We start from the raw sequence: 5,339 nt of genomic DNA on the forward strand, positions 1-5,339 counted from the left end.
CAAGGTAGTAAGAGAATGGCCTAGGATCCATGTGTCTTGATTTTAAAGCCAGTTTTCTTTTCCTGACAATGCAACTGTCAGCCAACCTTGCCTCATTCCAAGGGTCTTGAGGACTCCTTTCTCCATAGCTGAATTAGCTTCAGCAACATCTCAATCCCTAGGACAAATTTGACTTCAGATAAAAAGGATTTAATGAGCTTTGACCCAAATTTGTAGAGGTCAACGTCATTCACTTTGCATTTAAGACACTTACTTATTTTCCTCAGTTTTGATAACTTGGCTTCTTATTTGGCTCAACTACCAGATTCCCATCTCTAATTAGTTGGTTCTGAATACCTTATAAACTTTTACACTCAGTTCCTTGCCTTTGTGTGGAGACAGTACTGGCTCTTAATAGTCTCTCCGAAGATCTACGTTCCCACCCACAGGCTGAGGCTCTGCTTTCTGATAACCAGTGTCCTAGGTGCTGACTGTTTCCTACGCCAGATTTCCAAATATCATTCACTCCAATCTTATGCTTTGTTTACGAGCAGGACAATCTCAGTTCTTTGGAGAACCTCTCCCCCAACTATAATTACAATTCCTTTCCTATATTTCTTCTGTATACAGTCTGTAGCCTCTATCATCTTGATATCATTCTCTGCTTTTGTGCAAGTTTAGGTACCTCCAAAGTACCTCTACCAAAACAGAATTTGGCATATGAGGCATAAAAGCCAATTCTGCTTTCTGCTGAGGAGTTTTAGCTAAAATGTGACCAAAGGCTCTTTTGTGGTTAAGCGCTTTTCTCTGAGGTAAGGCTCCCAAGTGGGAAGAATGCTGATCATGCTTCCTGCTACACTGTCTACTGACTTATTACTAAAGAAGACAATTCAACATAGATTGATAGCAATGACGACTGAGTGAAAAAGTAAAAGCTGAGCTGTAACATGGAGGAAGAAATAATGAAGCTAGATAAAAAATTGGAGAAATCAGAAACAATTAACAGAAAATTAGAATGGTTCTATAAAATCTCCAGCCTATGTGATTAGAGGAATAGTGGTTCCACTGCATAGAGAAAAGTAGTTGGAAAGTACTGTCAATGTTGGAGTAAAGATAAATTCACTTAACAAATGGAGATTATGTTAGAATATAAATATATATCAAATTGAATATAAAAATTAGTGTCTTCCACCACATAGCATTCTAGAATTTCAAAACTTGTTTTTGCATTTATTTAGTGTCACACAAGGCAACCTGAGATGAATAAATTTCAACATATTTATCCTTTGACAAGTGAAACTGAGGCCTAAAGAAGAAAATAACTAAAATTCCGCAGACCTTGTGTATGAACCCAATACTTGGGACACCTTATGCTTTCTATTTGATCATTTGGCCTCTCAGGCCAACTACAACAATTGACAACTTTATCTGAATGTAATTCAGCCAAAGTCATTTAGTCAATAAAATATAGAGGGAATTGGACCAAGTGGCTTGTTAAGAGCAGAACTGATAGTTCATAATAAAATCTAAGGGTCGTAAACTCAAAGTTTAAAAGCTCTGATACTTTCTTTTATGAAAGAGAGAATAAAATAGATGGGATAAAATACAAAGTAAAAGTATTCCAGGGGTAATTTGGCCAATCTGTCTTTCTCCAAACATCCACAAATTTCTATTAACTTTATTAAACTCCATGACCAAAAAGCCAGCCTCTGTACTTTCCCATCACAAACAACCAAAAAATTCATTTTACATGATTATTTTATTTTGAATGTCAGTGATATGAATTATTATCTTTAAAATGGTCCAGTTAGTTACATTTTAAGCCAATATTTGCTTGTACTTTTGTTTAATTTCCAAAACAATGAAAGTATTTTGCCCTCTGGAGTGTTTCTAATAAAGATAATGGTATTTTAGAAATAAATCAATACTTGGTACTTACATAAAAGTTTTCACCCGAGAAGTGCAGCATGTCTTGGTGTTACATTATTATTTCACCGCCTCTGTTTATTTTGGCTAATGGGAGACACTGTTCTCACTTTACCAGAAGAGAAACCAAAGTCCAGGACCTGTCTAATGAAACAATGAATTAACGACAGTTTTTGGAAGAGGAATCAGTACGTTTGATTTCCAAGGTTTAAACAGATTTGTGATGCCAGGATATAATCCTTGTACAACATGAAAGTTTGCCTTCCCACCCTAGGGGCCAAAGACACAGGAGAAGTTGGCATTCTTATGACATTTTAGTAAGAAGTGTTTCTTTTTCATTATATGATCCCAAGCCTTTACAACTCCAAAGAAAATGATTCAAGGTACTTAAGATAAGGAAGAAACTCCCATGGCTTGGAAAACTTTTCACAAAAATTATTTTCTAACCAGTATTTAGTAGATGTTCATTGACAATCATTTTCTGTTTTCACCAGAGTTTAAGATTATGAGAATGCTACCACAGATAGAAAAAGAAGAAAGGGTTAGTCTGGGGAGAAAGATAATAAACCTTGATTTAAACAAAGTCTCTCCTGATCAAGCCCGCTTTATTCCATTTGAAGTCTCTTCAAAAATCGGTTTTGCCTCTATCTTCTTCCTTGCCCTTTCTGAGAATAATGAGTCCAAGGGTATTTGATGAACTCAGCAAGGTAGGTGTCCATGCCAGAGAGTGGGGAGCAAAGTGGACCTGAGTGTGCAAAAAGGGCATCCATGCAGGGTGTCAGCCCATTAGGAGCTATGAGATCCCAAACAGGATCCAAAGAGCATCCGTGTAGGTGCAGGGAGACAGGATGACCTAGGGGCTTGGTTCCAAGGTGGGATTAAAGGGGCTATTTGTGCAGAATATCAGAGCTTGAGAGAGGTGTCAAGGGTGTCCATGTGAGGACTGACCCAGAACGAGGTGTCAGAGCACAAGTAAGGTGAGAAGGTCATCTTGGCTGAAAGACAGCCTAGCTCAGGTTATCATCAAACAGGATAAGGAGGGTTTCCAGGCTGGGGTCCCTCAGCATGGGGTTTAAACTTGGGCAGAGACAGAAGGGTGTCCATGCAGAACAGGGAATATCAGAGCCCAGCATATAGGTGAGCCCAGCATAACGGTGAGGAAGCCAGGCATATCTAGATGGGGCATCATTGGTGACAGTGCCAATGAGAGATTGGACACCTAGGAGATTTCACAGACACACACACACACACACACACACACACACACACACGCTTTGAAGAGGGAGCCAGTTTTCTCATTGTCAAAAAAGGGAAGTACAAATGTGGAAAGAAAACTAGAATAAAGTCCTGTGTCATTGGATTAGAACTGAAGATGATAGATGGGTAAATAGATACATTAAGAAAACATTTTACTTGGCATTTTATAAGCTCCCAGTAATTTGTGTTCCCAAATTCATGTAAACTTTTTTGATCACTGAATGTTTAGGTTGTGAGAAGAATGTGCTTAATAAAGAGAATATGGTTTTTAGATTCAGGCTCAAGTAATATCTTGGGTTCAAAATTTATCTCAACCATTGGGTGATTTTATATAATCATGGTGAAAACTCTGGGACACAAAATAAACAAACTGCAAAATATTTTTAAGTTTTTCTGAGAGACGTATCAAGGCCGGACAAGATGGCTCCCGATCGTCAGAATTCCTGTCCGCGCCTAGCGTCAGCCCCGCCGAAAGCATCGCCCCCTCGTCAAACTGCTCGCGCCCCAGAGGCCTCATGGAGCCCTGGCTCAGCCTCCGGCCTTGGCCCCCAAAGAAAGCCACTCCGACCTGTTTGAGATGGGCTTAGTTCCCGCTCCCGTCCTACTGCCCCCAGGCGCTGGACAGCCTCAGAAAGAGGACAAGTCTGCATGGAAAGATAATCGCACAACTGAGCCTTCTGGGAGATGTAGTTCGGAGCTGGGAAGGCGGTTGGACCCTCCGAAAGTTATCTTAATTGCTCTCACAGATAAGCCTGCGCTGGGCTGCAGGCCCGAGTATTGTGCGCCCAGAGTGCGCAGGCGCAAACATCCTGGGTTGCTGTTTTGGCCTCTTTGTTCGGACGTGAATTTTGTTTAGTGCTCCTTAGTGCAGAGGGGTTATGGGACCAGAGGTTGTGAGACTCAAAACTGGTTGGGGACGCAGAAGGGGTGTAGACCAGGAACCTGCGACGTGATGGGGGGAGGTCGAAGGGAAAGGAATCGCCAAACGTGGGACGGGTTTGGAGAGGCAGAAAGAGAGGAGTCTGAAATTGCAAAGGGCAGGTGTTATTCTGATTTCTGTATACTTTGTGATGAATGAGTGGGACAGGAAGAGGAGTTTCACTTTCTTCTTCTGCAATTATTTGTGTACTTGGACTAAGTGTATCTCGTGGCCAGTATTTGACTGCTTTTGACCTATAAAGGTATTGTGTACACAGTCATGCATAGTTTAATAATAAGGATATATTCTGGCCGGGTGCGGTGGTTCACGCCTGAAATCCCAGCACTTTGGGAGACTAAGGGGTTTGAGACCAGCCTGGGCAACATGGTGTAAACCCCGTCTATACTAAAAATGCAAAAATTAGCTGGGCGTGGTGGTGTGCGCCTGTAGTCCCAGCTACTTGGGAGGCTGAGGCGGGAGAATCGCTTGAACCCAGGAGGCAGAGGTTGCAGTGAGCCAAGATTGCGCCACTGCACTCCAGCCTGGGCGACAGAGTGAGACTTGGTCTCAAAAAAAAAGGATACATTCTGAGAAATGCGTTGTTGGGCAATTTCATTGTGTAATAATTTCATCATTATACAGTGTACTGACACAAACCTAGACGGTATAGCTGACTGAACACTTAGGCTATATGGTATAACCTGTTGCTCCTAAACTACAAAGCCATACAGCATGTTACTGTACTGAATACAGTTGGAACATTGTAGGGACGAGCCCCACAAGGTCTGTGGGTTTTTCTCCCCGTGTGCAGAGACAAGAGGTGGTAGAAATAAAACAAGAGGTGGTAGAAATAAAGACACAAGACAGAGATAAAAGACAGCTGGGCCCAGGGGGACCACTACCACCAAGACGCAGAGACTGATAGTGGCCCCGAATGCCAGGCTGCGCTGTTATTTACTGGATACAAGACAAGGGGGCAGGGTAAGGAGTGTGAGCCATCTCCAATGATAGGTAAGGAGTGTGAGCCATCTCCAATGATAGGTACGGTCACGTGGGTCACGTGTCCACTGGACAGGGGGCCCTTCCCTGTTTGGCAGCTGAAGCGGAGAGAGCAAGAGAGAGAGAAGACAGCTTATGCATTATTTCTGCATATCAGAGACTTTTAGTACTTTCACTAATTTTGTTACTGCTATCTAGAAGGCAGAGCCCAGGTGTACAGGATGGAACATGAAAGCGGACCAGTAGCTAGCTAGCTAGC

General features: G+C 42.2%; 1 pseudogene; it reads left to right on the forward strand.

Annotated features, from left to right (window-relative positions):
* The first annotated feature begins 3,582 nt into the window (after window positions 1–3,582).
* Window positions 3,583–4,240, forward strand: LOC116466346 (uncharacterized; annotated as a pseudogene).
* The last annotated feature ends 1,099 nt before the right edge of the window (window positions 4,241–5,339 follow it).

This window comes from Hylobates moloch, unplaced genomic scaffold (genome assembly GCF_009828535.3).
Source record: "Hylobates moloch isolate HMO894 unplaced genomic scaffold, HMol_V3 SCAFFOLD_4, whole genome shotgun sequence".
In the NCBI taxonomy this organism is placed as follows: domain Eukaryota; kingdom Metazoa; phylum Chordata; class Mammalia; order Primates; family Hylobatidae; genus Hylobates; species Hylobates moloch.